Below are 9392 nucleotides of genomic sequence, written 5' to 3'. Positions count from 1 at the left end.
ATGACTCATTGAGTACAGTTTGTCAGCCAGTTACAAATCCATCTGGTGATGATGTTGTCTATCCCACATTTTTCTAGTTTACCAAGAAGTAGGTTGTGGTCTACTTTGTCGAATGCCTTGCTGAAATCTAAATATACTATGTCCACAGCATTTTGAAATCCACAGCATTTCGCTGGTCTACTAATTCAGTCACTTTGTCAAAGAATGGACTAAGATAGTTTTTTTAATTATCTTTTCCAGGATCTTCCCAGGTATTGGTGCTAGGCTGATTTATCTGTAGTTTCCTGGGTCTGATTTTTTTTTCCTTTTTTGAAGATGGGAATCACATCAGCTCTTTTCCAATCCTCAGATAATTCCCCAGTCTTCCAGGATTTTTGAAAGATACAGTACAATGGTTCTGAGATAACATCTGCCAGCTCCTTCAGAACTCTGGGATATAATTCATCAGATCCTGATGATTTATATTTGTCAAGATCAGATAGGTGTTCTCTAACCATTTTATTGCTTATTTTAACTTTTATTTCTAGTCTGTCTTTTACAGTTATGTTTTTGGTAGGTTGGTTTCTTTTTGTGTGAAGACTGATGCAAATAATGAGTTCTGCTTTCTCTCTGCTGCCTGTTACTTCCTTGCCATCTTCTCTCTTAAGTGGATCTACTGTTTCCTTGACTTTTTCTTGTTATTTATATGTTGAAAGAAACTTTTTTTATTATCTTTGACTTTGCTCATTCTGAGGCTTTACTTTCCTGACTTCATCTTTGCAGATTCAGGCTATCTGCTGACACTCTGCCTTAATTATGTGTCCCTCTTTCCATTTTTTGTCCTTTTTGTCTTTCAGTTTATCAGAGAGATCTTTGCGCAACCATGCTAGTTTCTTCTTGGATTTCTTTTTTTTTCTTTTTCAGTGGTATTGTGATGGACTGGGCATTTATGACAATATTTTTCAGAGTTTCCCACACTTCTTCAGTTGTTTTCACCTTTAGGATTTTCATCCATGGAATCTTTTTAGGGTCTCTCTGAGTTTGTTAAAATCAGCTCTTTTAAAGTTTAAGACACTGGTTGAATTATGTTCTATTGCTTGTGTCTGCATTATATTGAATTCCAGTATGACGTGGTCACTCTTGCCCAAAGTTCTAACAACTTCAGCTCCCACTATCACTTCTCTATTAGTAAGAATTAAGTCCAGTATAGCTTTTCCTCTAGTTCCCATCTCTACCTTTTGGATGACAAAGTTGTCAGCTAAATTGGTTAGGAATCTGTTTGATCTCCCACTTGCTGCACAGTTTGTCTCCTAGCTGATATCAAGGTAGCTAAAATCTCCCATTTACTACTGTGGTATACTTCCTACATACATTTGTTAATTGTTTAGCAAAAAGTTTGTCTGTTTCTTCTGCTTGGTTGGGTGGCCTGTAGTATACACCTATAGCAATGTCATTCTTTTTCCCTTTTATATTGACCCGTATGGATTCTAGGAGCTTTTCATCCTTGGTTTTGTGGATTTCTGTAGAGATGTAGTGATCTTTTATATGTAATACAACTCCACCTGCTCTTTTGCTAGATCTGTTTCTTTTGAACAGTTTGTATTCCATCAGTACATTCTAGTCATGAGTTTCATTCCACCATGTTTCAGTAATGGCAACTATATTATATCTACCTTCATGTACTAATACTTCAGGTTCACCCTGTTTGTTCCCTAAACATTGAGCATTCGTCTATAGGCATTTGAGTTCTTTATTGGTCTTAGGTATGTTTCTTATATCTCCTATTTTGTATTTTGGTTTTCCATCCTTTCCATCACTCTACTTCATTGTGTTTCTTCTTCTTCTTCTTCTTCTTCTTCTTCTTCTTCTTCTTCTTCTTCTTCTTCTTCTTCTTCTTCTTCTTCTTCTTCTTCTTCTTCCTCTTTATTCCCTACTTCCTTAAGTTATTGGTTATCTAGTGGCTTTTGCTTGGAATTAGGTTCTAAAGTGGCAGTGCATACCGGCATCTCGGATTAACCAGTCTTTTCCATCGCTAAGTATGGGGGGGTGAGGTGTTACCCCCCCGTTGATAGGACCCGCAACTTGGGTGTCCTCCTGGACTCACGGCTCAGTTTGGAAGATCATATAGGAACCGTGGCCAGGGGGGCTTTTGCCCAGGTTCGCTTGGTGTGCCAGTTGTGGCTCTATCTGGACCGAGATGCCCTACGCACAGTCACTCATGCACTTGTGACCTCCCGGATAGACTACTGCAATGCTCTCTACATGGGGCTGCCCTTGAGGACCACACAGAGGCTTCAGCTGGTGCAGAATGCAGCTGCGCGAGTTGTGATGGGAGTGTCCCGATACCTCTGTGTAACACCTCTTCTCCGCAAGCTGCATTGGCTTCCGGTTGCCCTCCATGTGAGATTCAAGGTGCTGGTGATGACCTATAAAGCCCTAAATGGCATGGGTCCGGATTATCTCAGGGAGTACCTGCTGCCAGCATCAACTTCCCATCGTCCTGTGCGCTCCCACAGGGAGGGCCTCCTCAGGGTCCCGCTGGTCAGGGAATGCCAGCAGGCGATCCCCAGGGGGAGGGCGTTCTCTGTGGGCACGCCTGCCCTATGGAATCAATTGCCGGTGGAACTCCAGATCGCCCCCGACCTTTGTTTCGCCAGGACCTAAAAACCTGGCTTTTTGAGTTAGCTGGCCTGGACTGAGGGATTTTAAGGTTTTTAAATTCTAATTTTAAATTTTGGGGCTATTGATTTAATTTTATTTTAATTTTTATATTGTATTGTTTTAATTTTGCCCTGTAAACCGCCCTGAGTCCTTCGGGAAAAGGGCGGTATATAAATTGAATTAAATAAATAAATGAATAAATAAATAAATAAACAAATAAATAAATAAAGTTAGTTATTGAACATTGCCCCCCCCCTCAATTTTAGTTTAAAGCCCTTGTGATAAGATGAGCCAATTATTCAATAAAAATAAGAGGAGAGATGTTCTGTATCAGCCTTTCTCAAACGCTGCTCTCCCCTCTAGGAGTATGGCAGAACCCGCAGGAAAAAAAAGAAATAAATGACCCTCCCCCTCCTTAATACTGGGTTCCAGCAAGTCAAAAAAGATCATCCTGGTTACTAGCCTGATTTTCCTTCTTTATATTTTTAATCCATTTATTCTGCTCTTGCTCTCTGTGGTAATGGGCAATAAGTCCAGTCCTTCAGATATTTGAAGACACTATTGTACTTCCTTCAGTCATCTTGCCTGTAGGCTAAATATAGCCATATCCTTTAACCCAACTTCATAAGGCTTAGTTTCAGACTCTTCATCAACTTAATAAACATCCTCTGAACTTACTTCAATTTGTCATGACCCTTTTTGAACTCCAATGTCCAGAAATGGACAGACGAATTGTAAATTGTGTCTGACTAAGACAGAGTACAATAGAACAATCACTTCTAGGGGGCAATATTTCTGTTAATGCATCCCAAGATAGCATTTGCCTTTTTAGCATTTATATTGCGCTGCTGGTTTAACACATGTTTGACAAGGATACTCAGACTTTTCACAGGGTCTACTGCCCATCCAGGTTTTCTCTCTCCTGTAACTGTACCTTACATTCTTCTACTCAGATACATTTTTCTTATTAAATTCCAGCCTATCCATTTCAGCCGATTGCTCAAGCCTATCTAAATCTTTTCAAATCTTTATTTATCTTTAGTATTAGTTAGTCCTCCCAGTTTTTATCTGCAAATTTTATAGGTATCCCCCTCAATTTTAACATGCAAGTCATTGGTTAAAACATTGAATACAAGACCTGTTGTATGCTATTTGATGCTTCCTTCCAGGCAGAAGGAATGAGCAGTCTGTGAGGTCATTCAGCCAACTGTGAGTCCAACTAACAGCAGAATCATCTAGGCCACATTTTAGCATTTTATGAAAAATATTATGAGGCATTCTGTCAAAGGCTTTGCTGGAGTCCAGGTTCACTGGGTTTATGGTATTTCTATGATCTATTCAGCTAATAATTATACCAAAGGAAATAAGGTTAGTCTGCTATGGTTTATTTGTGACAGACTCATGCTGGCTCCAGTTAATTTTTCATGTCTATTCAGGAGCTGATAAACATGCACATTGATGATCTGTTTCAGAAGTCTTTCAGTTTCCTACATTCAAATCAAATTTTAAAACTCTGGTTGAATTCATATAATTAAAAAGAATGACAGCACAAAGACTTCCTTTTCAATTGCTTTAGCCAAATAACTGGTTTTGATCCTTTTATACTTCTGGGAACAAATCCCATTTAGGACTGTGTAACACTTTGGATTTGACTCCAAAAAGGTGCTTTGGAACAAGTGAGAGTAGAACTATAGTACCCTACCTGCAACTCTTTAAAGCAATCATGTCTTTTCCTGAGGTCACACAGTTTGTTTGCAGGTGCTACATTGAACATGCCCATGTTCTTAAAAAACTGAAACTGAATCCAAAGAAGTATATAACTTAACCAAAAAGGATTTGGCATCAGTTAAGTGGCAACTGTCAGCCCGTTAAAGTAGACCAGATTAGGAAATACAAAGCAAGGATGCAGGAATGCTACTTTATTTTTGTAGGGTATAAGAATCTTGGAACACTGACAGTTTCTTATACCAAACAGAATCAACATTGTTTTGAATGTCTTCCTCACATCTTTTCACTTTCCAGGACTAAAATATCATTTGCTTTCTCTTAACGGTACTTGCACTCTTTCATTAAGATTATCTCTATACTCTTGTACAGTAAATTGCCCACTGATAAATAGCAGCATAAATTTACCTTAGGACTTGATAATCTGGTATAAAATTTATTTAGAACATTTATATGACTCTCCAATATAGCAACATGACTCTGGACAGTATACAAAGGATCTAGGACAACGGTGCAGCCAGCTTGGCGTGGCCAGCTCATCATCACCAGCTCACCATCATCAAGTTGCCTTTGCCAACTCACTGCTGCCAAGTCACCACAGGACAACTCCACATGGCCAACTTGTGCAGGGACAACTTGCCATGTGTGGGCGAGCAAGTAGATGCAAGTAGAGCGCAGGGCAGCAGCTGATGGTTTCCCATTTTCACACCTCCTGCTGCCACTGCCACCAAGCTTCAGGCTGAAGACGTCAGGGACAGTGGTGGCAGTGGGCAGGATGGGCCGCAGGAGGTGGTGGCAGCCAGGACATCCCATTTAAACACACTCCCTGCTGCCACTACTGCCTTCTCCAGCCTTTTCAGCCCAGAGCTCGATGGCAGCGGGAGCTGTAAAAATGGGATGACCTAGCCTCCACCTCCTGAATTGAATTCACAAGCTTATAGGTAGCCAGTGCAACTCACAGAGTAGAGGCATTACCTGTGACAAGAAGTGTCACAACTACCCACACTGCTACATTTGAGACCAACTGAAAATTTGGGTGGTCTTTAAGGGCTGCACCAGATAGAGCATATTACAACATTCTAACCAGGAGACAAGATATGAGTGACTATAAGCATATCTCTCTCAATCCAGAAACAGATGTATTTGATGCACATGCACAAGACAAAACTGTGCAAAAACACCCTTTGTCATAGTTATCAAATTGTATACTAAACCATGTGGGGTAATACACAGAAAGAGAGAGAGAGAGAGAAACAAACAAACACAGAGAGAGTGAATCAGGGACTCTTCTGTGGTTTCATTTAGATGTTTAAAAGGAGATAGGGGAAATTAATATTGCAATGCTACTTATGTACAAATCAGTCATCAATTCTATGGACTCAACAAATACTATCGCTTCAGGGAAATTCTTCATTATTCACTGGCTGGCCAAAAATAAGTGTCAGATCTTCAATCAGCCTGGACCAGGGGTAGGCAACCTCGGCTCTTTTATAGCTGACTCAGGAATTCTGGGAGTTGAAGTCCATGAGTCATAAAAGAGCCGAGGTTGCCTACCCCTGGCCTAGACCATATAAAACCTCATTGAAATCAAATGAAACAAGCATAAGACTGAAGCCATGGTGTCATAAATTTCGTGCTCTAAAATCAAAAGGAAATGGGATTTTGTTCTTGTAAAGCATTTTATAATATACTACCTTTAATATTGCCATTCTCAAGGCTAATGCAGCTTTTGCCAGAGTAAACAACAGGCCTCAGCAAAACACTTTACCTTAAGGATCTGGATCTCTCCACTGCCTCAAGTCAAAAGTATTGAAACAGGCCACTTAAATTCAGCTAGCTGCTTCCTTCCAAAATAACTTTTTTTTTGTGCATTTATTGAAGGCCGGCAAAGTGTCAAATTTAACAAGGTGCAGCAACTTGGGGCCTTGCACAGGGCTAATAAATGGTTGCAAAAGGAGGAAAAATAAAGAAAAATATATTTTTTTATTCTTATAAAGTACTGGTGGAAATTATTATTGGAATGATACTTTCTATTTTAGTGAACATTTCTGGAAAAAAGTTCAGACTAAGAAAACGAGATTTGCAAGAATGAAGCATAGTAGTGGGAAGAAAGCTTTGCATGGATAGAATTATATATTTTTGGTTCTTTAGAAATACTTAAAAGCTTTGGTGGGCTCCAGCTATTGATTTCTAGATGATATACAGGAGATCATCAAATATTTATAACTTCAATTATTTAACAAGAGGCTCAAGAAAGTAATTCTCTTGTCCTTATAAATTGATTGATTGATTGAATTTATGTGGCTGCCCACTCACTCTCAGTGACTCTGAGCAGTTTACAGAAATAAAAACCCAATATATAAACAATAAAAAACAATACCCCCACCTCCTTGGTGATAACAATCAACAAACAATCACTTGATGGGCTCCATCTCATTCTGGGTTCCCCTGACCTATTGGCAAAACCAGCTCTTCAGGTTTTTCATTCAGGGTATTGTTGAAGGAAAAGTCTTCATCATGGTTCAGTCCAAGCCAGGAATAAACAACATGGCTACTGCTTTAAAAAGAAGGTTGCAATTTATTGAAGAGGAGAGCCAGACAGAAAGATGGCTCTGGAAGAAAAGAGAGAGAGCACATGTAGGGTGTGGATTTTTATACCCTCTGGGGCTCTTGAGGTTGTTTCCTGTTCCTGTTTGAGGCTTTGTATTTCCTGTGTCATGTATTTTGAGCTGAGTCTGAATGTGCCCCTTTGGCATCTGTGGGTTAATCCTAGTATGTCCTGTCTTAGAGTTTGGGTGGGGTATGTAGATTTTAGGTGTCTTTGTCTTCCTAAGCTTCTAGCTGGGGGCAGTGAAGGGATTCAAATATGTGAACAACCGGTCCTCTGTGTGGATGCTGCTTCCAGAAATCCATTCTTGGTCTAGGAAACAAAAAAGTAGCTACCGGTTTTGCCAAAATGGTGCGAACCAGCTAAATCCCACCACTGGCTGGGGGCCTCCAACCTTCCTGGATTATTTACATCTGCATTTCTACAGAGCTGGTTTCTGCTTGGGGGAGGGAGACTTGGGGCATGCTTTTTCTGCCTCTTTAAGTTCCTTTGAGGAAATATAATATTCTGTTCTTTTAATATTTCCTTCTCGGGGGGGGGTGGGGGGGGCTGACTTCCCACAAGGGTATGTGCAGTCAGATATTTTGCTGAAATAAAATTGATAAGAAAAAACTAGATGTGTGTGTGTGTGTGTGTGTGTGTGTGTGTGTGTGTGTGTGTGACAGGATCATGAGGTTCTAAAAAAAAATCCTGAACTCAACATTTCTTCCTTGGAGAATTCAGTACTCAGCAATAATTATACTGCTGATTCACTGAGTCCACATAATGAACAGAGTGTCTGCTAGACTTTATAAGCAGCACCCCAGAAAATATTTTATATAGTGATTAATATTTTTAACTAGAAGCTATGAGTTCCAGAAACAAGATAAAGGGACAGGATTAAAGGCTGAGACTGATAAGAATTATGGAAAGGTAATATACATTTATTCTGAGTGAGTTTAGCTCCCAGGGACCAGATACACAGCATTTTGAATTTGCTGATAATACAGTCAAAACATTTTCCATGTCAGATTAAAAATAGGGAACAAGGAACAAGGGAATCAAATATTAGTAGCTGGGAATTTTATAGACCTGATCATAAAGAGATCATTCTGTAAACGCCTTGAAAAGAATAATGCCGTAACTGCCAGAAGTCAGCATAGATTTGGCAAGAACAATCCTGCCAGATTAGCCTTTTTAAAAATCAGATAATTTCTTTAATAGCCTGTGGAAATGCTGGAGACACAATCTATACTAATTTCATATTCCATGATAATCTGATTGGAAATGGAATTGGATTAAGTCAGGATTGCATGCTGTATTAATTATATAAATATACAGATATCTTGAAAATTATAATTAAAAAAAGAAAAATTAAAAAAGAGGAAAGTTAAGTATAAGCTATACGCTATTGTGTAACACAGGTTTTTAAAAAAATATAGCTAATTGATTTCTTTAAGTACTTCAGGCTTATTATGAGTTAATAAGAAACCTCATGAAGCCATTATATTAACTGATGTGAGCTTACTTAGTCCTTCAGTGCTGAATGATTCATGTCAATTTCCATACTACCATGATTTAAATGAGGCAATAGAAAGGGCACTCATCAGATCCAAAGATAATACACAGTTGAATGAATTGATAAAACTAAGAAGCCAGGCTGAAGGTTCAAAAGGATCTAGACAGACTTGAATATTCAACCCAATCAATAATAAGCAATTCAATGGCAAGAAATGTAAGATTGTGGACTTAGGTAAAAAAAAATCAGATACACAGCTACATGATAAGTTATACTGGCTTCAGCCATTTGACTTGGAGAAGTATCTGGGCATTCTAGGAGACCACAGATGATGCACAAGACAGCAATGTACTACAGCTGCCAAAATAACTCTGCAATCCCAGACAATATCAGCAGAATTATAAGGGCCAAGGAAAATGATAGTTCTATGCTTAGTTGGATCACAGTTGGAACACTGTGTCCAGTTCTGGTCATCAAAGACAAAAAGAATGCTAAGGAAACGGAAAATGGTTTTATTGAAAAGTGCAAAGTTGAAATGTGTGATCACTAAAACCTATGAATAATAATTAAAGGAACTTGGGATGCTTACAAAAGAGAATGATAGCAGTCTTCCAATACCAGAAGGACTGTCACAGGGAAAGGCTGTGGATTTATGGTCTATAATCGAGAATAGGATAAGCACTAATAGATGGAAGTTCTACTGGTGAAATTCCAAACATAAAATACAAAGGAATTGCTTGACCATGTCTGAATTTGCTTCTTTCGGTAATAGATCCTATATGTCTTTTTCTTTTAACTTCTTTCTGCCACTTGCCTGCTCCACCTTGGTTCATTTTCCTTTCACCATTAACCCAATTACATGTGGGTTTTTTTCCTGCACTCATCCCAACCAATCCAATTTTAATCATCTTTGCCATTCCT

This window comes from Vipera ursinii (assembly GCF_947247035.1).
Source record: "Vipera ursinii genome assembly, chromosome: 4".
Classification (NCBI taxonomy): domain Eukaryota; kingdom Metazoa; phylum Chordata; class Lepidosauria; order Squamata; family Viperidae; genus Vipera; species Vipera ursinii.
This window is presented reverse-complemented; position numbering follows the sequence as displayed.